We start from the raw sequence: 18142 nt of genomic DNA, 5'->3' as shown, positions 1-18142 counted from the left end.
TTGAACATTAGCATAGAAGTGGTATAAACATAATCTGATGACCATAGTATGTTATTCATGTATGAACCAAAACACTTGCAACCTAGTAACGATATCCAGAGCACATTGTTAGTCATCCACTAATAATGTTCACAACACAAATTATACTGGACACTGAGAAATCTGCAATCCAAAGACCAAACACATCGCAACAAACATAGGAAAAAGTGGCAAACATACCCTGCTGACAACATGGATTAAAACAAAAACCTGGAAGAGTAATCCAATGATTACAGCATGAATTGACGCTGACACAAAGACATCTATCATTTAATGGTAATATCCACAGCATGTATTGGGCTAAATAAGAAAGCTTCTAAGACATTTATTTACTTAGTTCAGTTATTTGAGGAGCACAGCAATACCAATTACAGTTTTCTGGTGCTAAAGCAGAGGAAGCTGCGGCCAGAGGTTAAGGTTTTATTGAACCAATAGCCACATTTTCAAAAGCTTTGTACAAATAAGGTTATCGGTAGAATTGGACGGAACTTGCGGACCTCTAATCTGCAATTGCGTACTGCTGCACTGCAATAAGTATGTGTTCAGCAATGTAGCGCATGTGCACCATCATGTTTTCGGCTTGCACTATGTGACTGAAAGTAGTGTACATGAATGGCACCAGGAGCACGTGCACTATCAAGTACTTGCTTGTACTGGACTGAACAAATACCTGGCACCGGTGCACGTGCAGCATCGGGTACTTCGACGGCATCAAACACACGCCTGACACCGGTGCATGTACAGCATCGACTACTTGAAGGCACCAAGCATGTCTGGCACCAGTGCTCGCATAGCACTCTAAGGGAATGACAGCAGTTCCGCTCCATCACAGTCCCAGTTGTTTTTGACCGGTGAGTGTACCAGTATGTATAAGCTGTTGGTATTTCTTTCTTTCTTACTGTGCGACCCCCGAGTACAGTGATGTCCAGCAAGCTACCCTGCACCCAGAGCAAGGTGAAGCAGAGTAGGGGACGGGTGTCGGCCGGTACTCTGTGCCTCCTTCGCAGTTCACATGGTGCGGGCTACGGAGTGACTCCTATACTCCGGCGGTGCTTCATCCAGGCAGCGCCCACAAGGAGGAGCAGGAAGTGAGCAGGGTACGGGGCAAAGTGGAAGCCAACTGCAGTCCTCAATGTCTCAATGGTGGCCACATGCCAGACAACCCTTTTGTCTCCCCGAAAGGGACACAGTATCCTTCATTCTTGTGAGCGCACGCTTGTAAGCTCTGACACGCAAGTGGTTGGCGGAGTTTTGCGGTGCTCCAAGCAGAGAGGGCAAAACTTTGCAAACTGCGATGGGGGAGCGGAGCTCATGCCCAACCCTACTGGAGACGCAGTTTAAAACTCCAACAATGATACATGGGATAGAATCAACACAGAAAGGATATGCCAAAAACAAAGATACCTTCTAATTCATTGATCAGAGCTTTAATTAACACAGAAGCTAAGATTTAGTGTTTGACAGACGGACTACCATCCACCAAATTTAGAGCTCACTGCAGGCCACACAGTTGCTGTCAAGGTACTTAAGGTTTGGTGGACAGCCGCTGTTGTTTTTGATAGTTGTTCACAAAAATTAACAACAGTTTTTGTTTTTCAAAAAGTGTGCGTTTAATTTTGGAAACAAAGAACTATACACAGCGACATCCAGGAAGTGTCCCTATGTGTTTTTTTCGTCATCCTATTGCCAGATCGTACTGCCAGGTAACAGAGAGAAGAAAAGACCTCATGCTATTTACCTAAAATAGGGTGGGCGGTGCTATGCCTTTCATCAGACAGCCCCTACTCTTTTGTGCTGCCTGAGGGTACCTTCCGTCAACAGAGCCAAAGGGGGATGTCACTTCTACTGATTCTAAATAGGGTGGGAGGTACGTTGGTTTGTGCGTTCGCCACCACTTTTGTAACTAAATACCCACTTCTCCACCAAACTCTAAATCGGGCCCTAAGATACCTGTGATCAAATGTTCACAGAATTGAATTACAGAGAAACCAAGATATCCGCAATGGAATCACTGTGGCAACGGAAAGTACTCTTAACCTGAGAATTTCATGACTTAGTGGCACAGAAACTGAATTCAACTAAGATGTTTTAATGTTTATATGAATGCTATAACTATGCCTTTATGGTTTCAACATAAAAAAGTATTTGATTGAATGCTATAACATACATGCCATGAACAGACTAGCGCAAATTGAAGTCCATCATAAACACATTCAGTAACAATGTACAAATTGTTAAAAAAAAAGCATATCCTTAGTCGTTGCCCTTACAGAAGCTTTTATCATCTACTGCAGCCCTTTGCTGGTTCTAAAGTCATATTCCTTACTTGAGTTTGGTGAAATATGCTTAGTATTTTTGAAGGGGTCACTCTTTACACTCTAAGATGTCATGTTGCTCATGATACAACCAGGAACGACTCCTCTTCAATTCCTCTAATATCCCAGCAACATTACTAAAGGGAGCTGAACCATATACTGAGCATGTGCAGAAGGGCCTCAACACATATAAGGGCATCAGCTGCTAGGGAGTACCTCCGGCGTGCAAAAGGCAAGCTTGCCTGCACTTGTATGCCCCTGGTCACCGCCTCAAATGCTGCCTCTTTCCTATGAGGGGAGTTGGCTTTTCCTACTTACTCCTCTGAGCCACTCTTTGCTGGTGCAGGGTGACTGATGTACTCATGTATTGAAACTGATCCTCTGATACTCAGTTGGGAGAAGTGTTTCCATCTATGGAAATAGCAATAAACCTCAAAGCCATGGCAGAGTCTGCAAAGTGGGCAGTCCCACTAAGACAACCCAAGCCCACGAAGCAGACTACATGGCATCCTTGGGCCTTCAGGACGCATATTTGCCACCTTTCAACTGTCTTTGTGAGTAATTTGCTGCACTTCATGATCCTAATTACTTCAACAAGCCTCCACAGAAAGAACCTAAAAACCCTTGAATACATGCGCCTCTTCATTTGTTTTGATAAGTGCTTATTTCCCCCACGCGTGGCTCCTCTTCCTCCGGCGCTTCCCTTCCTGCGTCTGTAAGAAGCTGTAGTTCCTGTGAGGGAGGCACAACACACAAGCTGACCTGTGGTTATCCCATGCTCTGCACGCAGACTGCAGACTGCTTTCCTCACATGATTAAGGTAACAGATTTAACCTCAGAATATATTACAAGTATTCCTGCAGTGTTTAGCCTTGCCTGGAGAGGAACATATATGGAAAGGAAGTCCATTCCATGCCCTGGTCGTGCGGGTAACAAAACTTCTTCCACCCCAGTTAGCTCTTCTGAATTTGGGCACTTCCATCATCTTTGTTCATAGGGAGCGGAGAGTTCCAGTAGGGATATACGATCTAACACACTGCCTGAGATCGCATGGTCCGCAAACATGAAGAGCCTTGAAGGCAGAACAAAGGGCTGTAAATCTAACACTGTGCCTGATTGGCAGCCAGTGGAGCTTTCTGATTTCATTGTACAGTCTTAAACTTAGGTGTGCCTGTTAGCAGCCTAGCTGCCGCATTTTGCAATAATTGCAATTTATTCAAATGTTGCTGCCACATGTTCATATATAAACCATTGCAGTTATCAAGTTTTTACAGGATGAAGGAGGTTATTACTATTTTTTTACAGTCATGAGGTAGTAGATGTAATATCTTTTTAATCATCCTTAGAGTCAGAAAGGTGGAAGAAGTCACAGCATTCACCTGATCCCCAAAGGTGAGATTACTATTATTGATTACTACTTCTAGGTTTTTTGCTTTCTTAACTAGAGTTGGTAGAGTATCTAACTCATCTGGCCACCATCTAGGTGACCAAAAATTGGCATTATTTCCAAAAATAACCACATTGCTTTTACCCGAATTCAACTTTAGACAGTTTTCACTTATCCAAGTTTTTACCGACTGCATACATTCATGGAATTTGCCTCCTGTATCTGTTTTGTGTTTTTTTCAAAAGTGACATCACTATTTCTGTGTCATCTGTACAAGATGTTAATTGAAATCCAAATGATCTAATCAATTGCACCAGAGATGACACATACACATTAAATAGAGTAGGGCTAAGCGATGAGGTACTCCGCAAGGAAAAGAGAAGGGTTTGGAGACAAAAGTGTCTAAGGCCACCGCTTGCTTCCTTTCCACGAGAAAGGAGTGTAGAAGTTTCTAGGCCCTGCCCTGAATACCACGAGCATTCAATTGGTCCATTATCAAGTCATGGTGGATCCTTTCGAAGGCTGCTGAGAGATCTAGCATTATTAAAGCAGCGTTGTCCCCGACATCCAAAGCCTCTCTTGATTTCTTCAACAGACTTGATAAGGGCGGATTCTGTGCTGCGGACTCCTCTGAAGCTATAATGTGTTGGATCGAACGAGTTGTTATCCTGTATGAATCTGGTTAGCTGGGAATTCATGGCCTTTTCTACCAGTATTGTCGAGAAAGGAAGCTGTGAGATGGTTCAAAAATAGATTGAGCTCCATTGGGTCAAGGTTTTGTTTTTTCAGAAGTGGGAGAGTAGATGACTCCTTCCATGCATTAAGAAGGAGCCCTGATTTGAACATAGCATTGAACAGTGTGGTAAGTATTTCAACTATTGGTTCAGGAGTCAATCTAATCACTACTACCAGACAGGGATCAAGAGGAGATCCTGATTTAACAGATAAAAAGAAGTCTAGTGTTGTTTTTTAGGTCTCGGCCTAGCGTTACACTGCGCAGCAGTGTTCGCGCAGCCGAGATTTAATGTTTACAGTATTGGGGGCTAAAACCCGCCCCTCTTCTCCATTGGCTGGCCTCGTAAATGCTGGCCAGCCATTGGAGGAGAGGGGCGTCACTCCGTTTAAGCCCCGTCTTTTTGGGACTCGGGGGTGTGTTTTTTAGGTTCTTTCTCTCTGTGATGTCTTCAGTCACTCAAACCTAAAAACACGCCCCCGAATCCCAAAATGACCGTGTGTTCTGCCTCGCCTCGGAGAAACGTGGTCGTGTTCATGGCGTGGTCGTGTTAACTGATGTAAAAGTCTTATCTAATGGATTTTGGGGAAGGATCCGCGATTTTTTAATGTATTTTGGACGAGTGATCAATTGGTAGTAACAGTTTCGAGTGAAAAAAAGGTCATACATACTAAGTATGTCCTTGTGGTTGCCTACGTGTAGCTGTGTTTAGGGTACAGTCATTCTCAGAGCCCTCGAGTTTCTCATGTATACGCAAGAGTAGCTCATCTAGAGTTTCTGCTTTGGATTCTGGGACAGGTAGTCTTGATTTTTATGAGGAGTTAACCGCGACTTGACTTCAAGTCCAGAATACAAAGTAAACCCCTTTGGCTGGATATTGGACCTCGAAACTTGAGATCTTTCCTTCTCACTGTCTTATATTTTTCTCTTTCTGAGCCATTATAGCTCTTTATCCAATTGTGTTCTTGGTGCTAGCAAATTCGCTCTTGCTCCCTAAGTTCCTATGAATACCACGATGCGGTCGGATACGAATGCTTAGGTTTGGATGTGTTTTTCAGGTGCTAAAATCCTGCAGGCTGATTGGATCCAATCAGTATACTAGGCCGTAGATCCCTCTATATCCTTGGGCAGCGGTGACATGGAAGTGGAAAGATGTTCTTCTGATAGGGACCAGCTGATTGTGTTCCGAGCCTGAATGGTAAGTGGGCTATTGGGGGTAAAGCGATCGTGATACCGAGAAGGGGATGCTAAATCAAATAGAATCGCTGAGTGATTAGACCATGAGAGAGGTAATAAGCCTGTATAAGCTAAATGCAGATGATTGGAAAAGACGCTGTGTTGCTTGCCCGTACCCCGAGGGGCTTGCAAAGTCTGTTAGATGGATTCGTGAAATTCATGGATACACTGGGATTGGCAGTGAACTTGAACAAGTCCTTTGTAATGTTGGCAGGTCCCAAACCTTGTAAGAGATTTGTGTATAAAGTTGGGAGCCACCAACTGGAAACGACTCCCTTATTTACTTATCTGGGGTTGCTTCTAGATGGGGCACTCAATTTTAGACCCTTAGTGGAGGAACGATGCACTAAACTAATCTCCACAAATGGGGCCATATTGAATCATGGCCGAAGGCTGGGCCGGTGGTCCCCAGAACAGGTCATGAACCTATATGGTTCGATCTGCTGGTCTAAAGCCACGTATGGCTCAGAAATTTGGGGTTATGTCAACACAGAGCAATTACAGCTGGTGGAAAATACATTTTTGCGCAGGATCTTAAAGGTCCCCCAGAGTTCCCCAGCTGTGATTGCACACAGGGAATTGGGGAGACCCTTTCTAGAGGACGAACTCAAGTTAAGACCGATTATGGCCTGGCTAAAAATCTGGGTCAACCAGGAGGCAGATCTAACTAGGCAAATTTTGACAGATTGCCTGTCCAGGGATAAGGGACTACAAATACCTTGGCTTAATTACGTTAAAGTAACCCTGGAGGGCATTGACCAGAGGGATCTGTTTACTAATCCTAGCTCTATTGTACCTCCGGATAAATGGAAAATCAAATCGTTGTTGATGGACCAATTCTCCACATCTAGAACAAATCGGGAGATGTTGAAACACACTGTAGTTGACTATAGTTCCATCAAGAATACAGAGGGTATGGAGCCATATATTTATGTGATGTATAATACCCAGGATAGGTTTTTAATGACCCGTTTGAGGCTCAATCTTTTACCCCATATACTGGCAGACCCACCAGGTTTTACACGGACGATTGAGCAGAAGGGTGCCTGCGGCTGCGACAATTTGTCTCCACAGGACACCCTTCACTTTGTACTTTTGTGTCCTTTTTTTAAATATCCTAGACGTAGATTCCTGGTAGAGCTTCTAAAAAGAGAGAAGTTCCGTCACGCCAAAATGGCCTTATTATTTTTACAAAGAGCACAGGACCCATGGTCACTTTGTTGTATCATGAATTTCATTAGAACTGCTGTAAAGTTAAGAAACTCAAGAGGGGAGGGCTTTTGAAGGGACCCTCATAGTGTATACTGTTTACATGACTGCTTTTTTAAAAATCTGCAATAGTTTTATTAATTGTACTGTAATTCTTTTTTTTTTAAACCTGTATATATATATGTACTTTTATGATATTTTTTAACTATCGAATAAAGAATTACTGACTGACTTACTGACTGACTGACTGAATAAAAATACTGCAAAGGAATCCTTTGCAATAAGGCGCCCACTTAGTAAGAGCCAGGCACCTCCCAGAGCACACAACAGGCCCTGCTCCAGGATTAGGGATCTGGGTAGGCCATGAAGAAGAATGGGTGGGCCATAAAGATAAGTCGGCTTGTCCAGTGTCTCCTTGGTGTCCGAGAGCTGGGTGTGTGCATGTTGGGTGGTCTTGTACGGATGTGAGCTGCATACCATATGTATAGCCGGGTTCTGACTGCTAGTTTTAACTGAGTATTTGTAGAGCTTTAAACCCATAGGTTTGATCTCTTCTGCTCTCGGCATCTCGCCCTCTTATCTCTCCATGTCACCCTTCTCTCTTCCGCCTCCACCCTCCTTTCTCTCCAGTTTACCTTGCTGTCCTGTTCACTTCACCCTCAACTTCTTCTCACCCCACTCCTTTCTCTCTTTATTTCATCCTACTCTCTCTCCACCTTAGCCCCATGTGTCCGGACATCCCTTCACATTCTCGACTTCTCTTTCATATTTCTCTCACCTCACCCTCCCTCTCTTTCCGCACAACTTGCTGGACAAGGAAATCAAATGCTTTCACAAGGCAGGTCAATAACCCTGCGTCCATCTGTGTGAGCTGGCCCACTAAGACAATACAAGACAAAACAAGACAAGACAATACAAGTCCCTGTTAGGCCTGATGTCATCCTGTATAGGCCTCATCCCTGTTTGCAGGCTTGGTATGAGATTTGTCCAAAACACACTGGGTATTGAATGGAAACACATTGACAGCTCATGGGGCAACATAGTGCAAGTCACAAAAAACTGAAGCAAACACTGTTGCAGTGTAGCAGCCCAACAAATCGAAAACCATGACTCTTTCCAAATTTTAACAGAAACATGTGAATTGAAAACCGATGCGTCCATGGATTGCTTGAGACAGCATCTCTAATAACTATCAACCAGAGGTCTTTGTTCGGGTGCAGAAAAGATGTTTCACATTACATCTGGGCCATGCAATTAGGCCTAGAGGCGTTCCTACTAAGACTAGCAGGCAGGCACCAGGGTTCCTGCATGTGGGCCAGTTAGTCCTGCATCGGAGCTGCAAATCACAAGTTCAGCCAGTGTGCTAACTCTCCATTCACTGCAATAACCCAACCCCAGTTGGAGAACCTTCCAGTTTCTCTCTTGGTGACAATCGGTTGCTGGTTGCTGTTATCCAACAAGTCCTGGAGTTCGCATAGCGAGCCAGACATATTTGTAAACCAATTGATGCTAATCTAGCTACAGGAAGTTTGGAGGGGTGTTTCACCTGCAAAAAAGGGCAAAGCTTCCCTCAAAATAACAGTGTTCCCTAAGTAAAACACTAGCAGGGACACTAACAGTAAAATCATGAGGGGTGGGGCCTGAACGGCCAAGATGGCGGATCAGCCTTGAAAAAGCTCCGATCCAGGCCGCGTTAATCCATCACAATCCTGCTGTGCGCTGCACTGCCAGACTGCCTGGGCAAATCCCCATGCAACCTGAGGTTGAGGCATATGTGTTGAGCCCAAAAACCGACTTGGCTCCCATCCTGTAGGCGCCATAGCGAGGAACCCTGGACTGGGCCTACCTCTGTGGTGTGGCGTGCCCCTGCCCGGAGGGCGAGACTCCAAAGTGAGTTCTCCGGAGGCCGCGGTGAAGAGCACCCAAAAGACCTGTCGAGGCGCCTGAGTAGACAAGAGGCGGAAGGTTGGCGGTGGGGGCTGGGAGTCCCGGTGCCGATCCCGGTGAGCCCTTGAAAGTGCGAGCCTGGTGGGGGGGGGCTGCTGATATAGTGAGGCGGCAGCTCATTTGAGGGCCGTTAGATGCTCCCTGGGTCTGAGTACGGTGCAACTCGCTGTTTGGGAAGCAGAGAGCAGAGCTTTCAGTTTACAGTCCGCTGTGTGCGGCTGCCCGAGGCCACGCAGTGGCCATCAGGAGGGCGGCCCCTTAGACGCAGAGGGCTTCCCCCCGCCCCTCTCTAGCCTCTCTCCTCCCCCGGGCAGGCGGAGTCCCAAGGGGAGCTAGGAGGAGCTGATGGTCACGTCCGGTGTGGCAGGCAGGGCGAGGGGTACTTAAGCCCCCCTTGCCATTTTCTCTGCCTCTTTGCCGCACCGGATGCATCTGAGTGTCCTCGTGGGGACACACATTTTTCTTCACCTTGGTGCCTTTTGGTGTGTCCTCTGGAGGTCGTCCGGAGGCCTGTCTAGCGTCGGGTGCTGGGCTTTCCGCCAGCGTTTTTCACTTGTGTTGAGTCGGGTCGTTTGGGAGTGTCTCGGTGTGCTCATGTAATGGGGCAGCGGTGGTGCATTCGCCCCTGCGCGGGTCGAGGGTGCATGCTGCTGCTATGCGCCCTGGGACATTCTCCGAGTTACAGCCTTGGTAATACGAGGGCTTGTGGAAACGCGTGTGTTGCCCGATTTTCGTTGCCTGGGCATTGGTGCGGGGTACCTTGAGTGGTCCTTGTGTGGGCCAGCTATGATTTCAGGTCATCCCGCGCAGCCGGGGTAGGCAAAGAGGCTTGTTAGGCCCACGCTTCACGGGCAGAGGGCAACGGTCAGGAGAGCCTGCGGTTGAGCGGCCGCGAGAGTCACGGGGCACGCTGAGCGAAAGTTCAATAACATTGACAATGCTTATTAGGTCGTTAACTGCTTTGTACTGGTTTTTCTTGCTTTGCGTCCGACTAATCAGATTTGTGCATACGGAAGTTAGTGGTCATAAGGTAGGACGTTTCAAACAGATTTTGTTTGGGCGATAAAGGTACAAAGAGGGAAATTAAAAACGACAAACAATTAGTTTTATTAGGCGTTTGCCGAAGTTACTGTATTCTTCATCTGGTAACAGTAGCAACTTTCCCTGCATCCTATAGTCTTCGGTAGCCTGCGCGGTATCTGAACTAGGCTCGCATGTGCTATCAGTGCAGCGTCCGTGTGGATGAGGGTAAGCAACCTGCTGGGCAGTTATGCTAGGAGGCATTGGTGCAGGCACATAAAGCACTCCGGTTACATGTGAACACCGGGAAACTAGCCACGGACTGCAATATTTAGATTCGGCGTCACAAAGATGTACACTTTTGCAGATAGTATTATTTCCATTACTTTATACTGATCATTTACCTGCATTGGTTTGCCGTATCAGCAGTGCTCTGCATTAGGCCTTCTGCTCTGGGCAAATTTATGCTTGTTGTCCATGCTTGGGTCCGGTTCGATGTTCAAACCAGGTGCAACGGCCTCGTAGGTGTGAGTGCGGGGGCCCGGAACGGTGATGGGTCTCTGCAGGCATGTTGTATGCATTTGCGAATAGGTTGCAGCACACGTGGGTAATGGCGCCCGGGTGCGGCCATCTTGGCTTCAGTTGCTGCACAGGCGACATATGGGTGCGGCACACATGGGTAATGGCGCCCGGGTGCGGCCATCTTGGCTTCTCTTTCCTTGTTGGGGCTATGCACCTGGACTTTGCGGAGGAAGGTTTACACGCAGCTGCATGTTAGGCGTCACATGCAGAGGGAGGTTATCCACGTTTGGCATTGGAGGCGCATCATGTTATTAGTGGTATGTGGACTTGTGACGGGCTACGGATCGCTGTGGTCGCGCCATTTGCTAAGCATGAGGGGCAGACGTTCCGGGCCCGGGATGCCCCCAACCCCCCCCTTTGGACGGGTGGTGCTGGGGTAACAGCGTGTACCATGGGCCCCGTGGTTTGGTAGGGCAAGGCCGGGCTGTAAGGTAGGCACTCTCGTGAGATGCTGTTTCTAATATGGAATACATTTTCTTGTGGGGTTTTGCTGATTCTGCTTATTATAATGTGGATCACATTCTCATCTTTTCATTGGCGTGGCACATCTATGGGGGCATTCCATTTAAACTTTGTTTGGTACTTGGGTGAGCGCTGGTCCGGGTTTCATGGACCCTGAGGGGCAGATGCTGCTTTCCACCGTTGTGGGAGCTTAAGTTTGCAGTCATCTCCTGTAAATTGCATGCGGTGCAGTACAGCCCTGGTGGTCCTCCGGTTCGCGGTCTCCGTCCTTCGGGGGGCTGGTGGGGGCGCGAGTGTTTTGGATTTGAGGGACTCTGGCCTTGATTCACTGGAGAGGCTACTTTAGATCGGAGCGGCCTGTCTTTCTCCTGGGTCACGCGCTTTAGCATTGTCCTCTTCTGCTTAGCTCGTGGTTGAGTCGGGCATGGGCACACTGCCTTGCCCCTGGTTTAGGTTTCAGCACGTCGGCGTCCGACTTCAGCTGCAGAACCGTTTCAGTGGCGGGCAGGTTCCCTAATTGCGCAGCCAAATTATTTTCAGGACGCAGTGAGGCGTCCACCCATAGGGTGGCCCGCCCGCCTGTTAACTGTTGATTTTATTTAGTTACATTCTGGTCCCGGTTCCATTACAACCTTCCGCTGCCAGAGGTCGAGGTTATAATTATCTCTTGTGCCCCCCTTTTCCAAAGACCATGCCAATTTGGTAAGGGCATTGGGGCATGGGTAGCAATTCGTTATCTCCCGCCCTGTTTCACGGTACTAATACTAGTGGTACTATCACTGTATATGCAGTGGACCGCGATGCTCTCTTCTGTTCTAGTTGATTCTTTGTGGATACCCAGCCGTATCCCTCCCCTTTGTATAGAGAGAACTCTTATCAATAGTAGTTGCGCAGGCCTTTGCTCCACCTACCTTTACATGTGACACTTGGAGTTTCTACCCAAAGATCCCTTCCCTATGTATATAGAGTTGTCTCTAATCACTGGTATATGCAGTAGACCTCTCGATCAACCATTCCTATGTGCTCGCAGAGTATATCCATTCATTCCGTTCCCTATGTATATGGAGAACTCGAATTGCTAGTATATGCCTAGAAGAGGAGTTGGCTTAACGGCTAGGGCGCTCGTCCTCGGTCTTGGGAATCTGGGTCCTACCTTTACATGTGACACTTGGAGTTTCTACCCAAAGATCCCTTCCCTATGTATATAGAGTTGTCTCTAATCACTGGTATATGCAGTAGACCTCTCGATCAACCATTCCTATGTGCTCGCAGAGTATATCCATTCATTCCGTTCCCTATGTATATGGAGAACTCGAATTGCTAGTATATGCCTAGAAGAGGAGTTGGCTTAACGGCTAGGGCGCTCGTCCTCGGTCTTGGGAATCTGGGTTCGAGTCTCGGTAATGACGCCGAAAACTTACTGTGATTCTGGACAAATCACTTATTCTACCCGCGCCTAACAAAAATGATAGTGCATGTTGTATCGTGTTTGCAGGCTACTAACTATGCAGTGTATTCGACAATGGAAGGGTTTGATTGGGCAAGGTCAGGACATACCGTTGGCCGGTTCGGATGTTATTTCGGTCCATGTAACATTCCGCCGTGAATTTGTACACCAATGGATGGCGCTGCTCCACTGTTCCTTCGTAGAAACATTTCTTTTATTGATTAATTGCGTGTTGTTTTTCAGGGTTGAGGACCACAAATGATGTGGTTTCAAGGCAGTCATATCACAACTTTTATGTTAAAGTCTTAAGAGTTTTGGGGGCCCTGGGCCAAACATATTTTGGGGGCCCCTGTGCGAAACAGCTTTGAATTTATGATCCAGTGTCAGCATTTTATTCGCTCTTCTGACAGTGAACAGGCACACTTGTCCAAATTTCTAAATGTGTTTACATCCAATATTCAGAGATAGTGATGTTTTCAATTTGGTAACACAGCAGCAGCTCACTAATATTATTGCAAATATTCTTGGCTACACACTCCCATTTCGCATTTATGCACTCCTGTTTCGTCTAAAAGTAACTTGTTGATGGATGTTGCATCGAACACAAGCACAACATTTCCCAGCAAACTGTCTATAGTATACTCTCATACAACTCACATTATGAGTAAATGAAAGGAAAAGGGTTTTAAAATATTCTATTTAAATGATTTGAGGACATCAGGGCAAGACTCTGCAGATACCATGGGGCCCCCCTGAAAGGCAGGGGCCCTGGGCCAGAGCCCACTTGCCCATGCCGTAAAACGTCTCTGGTTCAGAAAGAACACACCAATAGGCATTATTGGGAGAGCCGTTGTTTCAGGCAAGTTTGTTTTACAGGACTGCTTCATTCATTAATTGTTTTACCATGGGGCATAGAGTGTGCCTTAGAGCATATGCACTGCGCTGCTCCTTGGCATGTGATTCAACTTAGTAGATCTCTTTATGGTTGAAGCTCCTAGTTTGGGGAGCTTGTTCTTGTTCGAATGGGTAATTCCGGATGTTGCGACCCCGGGTCTTTTGTTGCACAGTGTAGCAGGCGAGAGAGATGGTAGGTCATGGCCGTTACATTTCCTCTTGGGGGCACTGGGGTTGTGGAGGTGTCACACGGCGGCAGCACACCCTCAGTTCAGGGCAGTTGGAGGGGGTCAGTTGGGCCTTTGTCCCGGGGCAGTACCCACGCAGGGGGTTAACAGTTTATATGACGGTGCCTTCAGAGTTGGGGGGCGGGGTGGGCTCTCCTGGGTCCCAAGTGACCACGGTAACTAGGGCCCGTGGCCTGGGCATACGGCAAGTGATTAGTGCATCCCTGCTGCAATTTCCATTGCAGGATACAGTGTGTCTGCAGGTCGTGGCGGCGATGATTCTTTATCACAGCAGGAAGCTGCTTGTTCGCCAGCGTGGCGCTTGTGGCCCGTGCTCCTGCATGTCCTGGTTTTGCTGCCTACTTGACCGTTCTGTCATCCTATGAAGTTCTTTACACCGCCTCCGATGCTGTGTGTGCAGGAAAAAGGGTTTAGGTTTGTTCGCTCATGCCGATTCATAGAGGAGGATGCAACTTTTGCTGGGCAGGAGCTGTAGCTCAGTTTATTTTAATGCGTTTTATATAGCGCGAACTTTGCCTGTGGTGTCAGAGCGCATTACATAGAACCTGTTGCATTACGTTGACTTTGGACCACATATTTCGTTAATGGATAGAAACAGCTAATTTTGCTTAGGAACAGGATGCGAGTGGAAGCGTTCCAATTTACACAAGCTATGCTCTGCTATTGTGGACTGTGTACACCTTACAGAGCTAACACTAGTTTCAGCCAGCTAAGTGACAAACGTGGGCAAATGTTTCAGGGTATAGCTATCTTGCCATTACAAGAGGATATGTGACTTAGGGGCGAGTTACATAAGCTTCAATGTACATGTAGAGGTTTAAATGCATTTCAGGTCAGTAAATTGACCACTAGAACTAAAATTCGTAAACTGTGGTTGACGCAAGCACGATGCGTGTTTCATGATCGCAGATAAAAATCGTCGTAGTTGCATGACACGTTCCACACTATTGACCATGGCGCTGGAGGTAAGCTTGCTTGCCTCACCCAACCCTTTCGAGAAGGTACTTTGTACAATCTAGTTTTCGTACCTGACTAGCAGGGCCATGGATGCGATTATTTATCTCTGGCTGCGACCAGCTCTGACTAAGCCATTAGTCATGACCAGAGGGTGCGTTTGTCATTTTTAGCTGGGGGTAATGACAGAGATTCCACAAGTATGCGGCACGCTAGGCTTGCCCCCAGTTTTGTCATTATTGTCGCTGCATCTTCTTGTAATTTAGTTGTTGCCGCAGCAGTTAACCACAGGTGTCAGGCGCGTTCTATGGAACTAAACGTTATTTGGGAGCACCATTGAACACCTTTGTAAAGCATACGCTAAGTTACTGGGATCATAGTGACATGCACGATCAACTTATCACAAGCAGGAGGTAAAAGTGCTTTCAGACGGAGAAAGTGACAGGTGGGCAGGTCCTAAAAGTCAAAGTACAAATAGAGGTATGAGACTGCATTCAGGCAGACTGTCTTTCACAGCGCTAACAGTGGTCGCACTTGTGCAAGTCCGGGGAGCATTCAATGTAAGAGACAGTAGCTGGTTCCCATGTTTAGCAGGCTCCTTGCTTTACTGTCTCAGGCATGTTATGTAGGGCATGGTATAGCATAGGCACTGCAATTTCATTGCCTGCCAGTCTCCCCTGTTTCAGGCATGCCCTTGCCACACTCGCCGCTGGTGGAGGGCTAGCTATTTTGGCGGCTGCAAGCAATCCGGGGCATGGTTGGTTCCTCACCTAAGGTCACTTTGGGCAGCAGGTCCTGGGAGCCTCTAACTAGGGCAGGATAAGAGTTGACCACCCGGCAGTCTTGGGGCATGTCCTTTTGACAGGTACTGGAGGTTAGTACTCCTCCCAATTTGAGCTGTTGGCCTGATGTTTGTTGTCTCCAATTCCTGGAGGCACCCTGTACCAGTCTAAGCAATCCCTTACGTGGGTGGTTTTAGGTCAACTTCAGACAAGCTATCTTAGAGGTAGCATGGACTAAGCAGTCTACAGGCGAAAATCAAGAGAGCATGTGGAGCCTGCTGTTTTTTCCTTTAGATCCTGTTATATCTAATGGAGGTACACCTCACTAGTTAATTATCATAATACTCTCGTATTTTCCCTACAATAATCGCCTGTATTCTTTGAGTATAGAAGCACAAGTGCTTAAACTAAAGCATAGTGTACGCCAGCCTCACCCTGAAGCAGTGGTGCCTGGGCCTTGGCCTGCGATAATGTCTGTTTACAGGAATCATGCAAGCGATGTTGGCTGTTTAGGTGTACGAGCCTCGAGTGCAGCAGGAGTACAGGACACCCCCGGCTCTCGTGGCGGACAGATATCTTGGGCTTTCTATGCCGTTTTCCTTGGAATAAGTGAGATGCCTGTGCAGGCATTAACGTTTAAGATGTAGGTTATGCCGCATATCTCACAGTCATGTCAGAGATGACAGGGTGTGCTACAAGCTTCTCGCGGGGGTCAGAGTATGATCCGTATGGAACTCAGCTGCACAACTTCCTAGCACAGAGGGATAGCTTTAACCCTTCAGTCTTATGTAAATAAAGTGTGCACAGCGTAGGATCTACACAGTCTTATGTCAGCTTGAGTGGCCTTGGCCGGCAAGAATGTTTTGGGTAACAGCTTTGGCCTATTTTTGCAGGGATAGGTTCTCTGCCCTCCTTTAGGAGGGACTTTTCCTCTGTCCGGCAGGAAGCAGTCCGGTTATTGGATCCACTGCTACTGAGAAAGGTTATTTGATAGACATACGTATATAGGTTGCAGGTAGGAAGGAGGCTAAGTAGGGGGGGCCCGTCCGGCGTCGGTTGCCGCCGGCCGGGCTGTGGCGGAGTTACAGGGCAATCCGGAAGCAGAGAAGTTCAGCACCTCAGCGGGCACATAGGGGTGCCAGAGCCTAAGACCTGGGGCCTCAGGGGAGGTTGTGGGAACACATGTCGGTGCCCCATTTGTCCTTCGGGCGGTTGTGGGCCTGTGCAACCGGGAGTTTGCCTAGTACGCCCCGCAAGGGGTGTGAGTATTATGTTTACCATAAGGGGCAGCGCATGGTGGTTCGCCACGGTGCTGCTTGGCTCATCAGGCGGGCAGGTGGCGAGAATGCGGCCTGCCCTTGGATTGCCCGTAAGATAACCCACTATGATTACATAACGTTGTATGTAATAAAATAAACCTGCAGCAGTTTCTTCCCAACCTAACACTGGTGTCTAGTGTGTTATTTGCGGGATGCATGCTAAGTGTGGGGTCCTGTTGCCCTGAAGTGTCTATGCGGCTGCCCGAGGCCACGCAGTGGCCATCAGGAGAGCGGCCCCTTAGACGCAGAGGGCTTCCCCCCGCCCCTCTCTAGCCTCTCTCCTCCCCCGGGCAGGCAGAGTTCCGAGGGGAGCTAGGAGGAGCTGATGGTCACGTCCGGTGCGGCAGGCAGGGCGAGGAGTACTTAAGCCCCCCTCGCCATTTTCTCTGCCTCTTTGCCGCACCGGACGCGTCTGAGTGTCCTCGTGGGGACACACATTTTCCCTCCCGACCTCTCACCCTGTGTGTCTGCTTGTGGAGGACAGTTTGAACGTTTTAATGTTCTAATTTTTCGTTGCAGGCGGAGTTACAGGGCAATCCGGAAGCAGAGAAGTTCAGCACTGGACCTCAGCGGGCACATAGGGGTGCCAGAGCCTAAGACCTGGGGCCTCAGGGGAGGTTCCAGGAACACGTGTCGGCGCCCCATTTGTCCTTCGGGCGGTTGTGGGCCTGTGCAACCGGGGGTTTGCCTAGTACGCCCCGCAAGGGGCGTGAGTATTATGTTTACCATAAGGGGCAGCACATGGTGGTTCGCCACGATGCTGCCTGGCTCATCAGGCGGGCAGGTGGCGAGAATGCGGCCTGCCCTTGGATTGCCCGTAAGATAACCCACTATGATTACATAATGTTGTATGTAATAAAATAAACCTGCAGCAGTTTCTTCCCAACCTAACACTGGTGTCTAGTGTGTTATTTGCGGGATGCATGCTAAGTGTGGGGTGGGGGGTCCTGTTGCCCTGAAGTGTCTATGAGCTAACGGGGCTCTGGCAACGTGGTGGTTGCGCTGTGGCGGCCCCGGCCTGACTGTGGTTGCCTGCCACCCCTTAACACACTTGGCAGACCCATGCGGCTTTCCATTGCCAGAGCCAGTGCTTTAAATGGGCCGGTACTCACCGGTACTGAGTACCGGCACTTCTAAATTTTCTGCCTCTAAGTACCGGAACTTTTTCTAGTCTCAAAGAGAGTACCGGTACTCATGGGGCAGCAAGCCAACTCCGTGCAATCTGGCTTGAAAAGAAAGAAGCGTGACACAGCTCATGAGTCGGTCCGTTTTCGTAAAGCACTCGAGTGCTAATCTTTTACAATCTACTAATTGAGCAACATGCATATGTATTCAATCAGAGCAGGCAGGGCGTGGAAACAATTTCACTGTAGGTGTGCGAGAATGCCTGCTAAGAGGCACATCTCCTGACTCAAAACTAAGAGTAGGCTTCCTGCTGGCATAGCAGAGTAAGGCAGCACTTGATTAGAGCCAGATCGAGGAGATAGGTGGTGATGATGACGCTGTAGCACAGCTATGGGGGTGGGAGATGGCGGGAGGGGGAAGGGTCGGGGAATCAAGCTGTTGTA

General features: G+C 48.0%; 1 protein-coding gene across 1 annotated transcript in view; it reads right to left on the bottom strand.

The window, feature by feature from the left end:
• Positions 1-18142, bottom strand: part of LOC144772277 (uncharacterized) — a 50639-nt gene that overhangs the window by 6055 nt on the left and 26442 nt on the right. The gene's annotated exons all lie outside the window — the stretch shown is intronic.

The sequence above is a fragment of the Lissotriton helveticus genome, chromosome 8 (genome assembly GCF_964261635.1).
Source record: "Lissotriton helveticus chromosome 8, aLisHel1.1, whole genome shotgun sequence".
NCBI lineage: Eukaryota > Metazoa > Chordata > Amphibia > Caudata > Salamandridae > Lissotriton > Lissotriton helveticus.
This window is presented reverse-complemented; position numbering and strand designations above follow the sequence as displayed.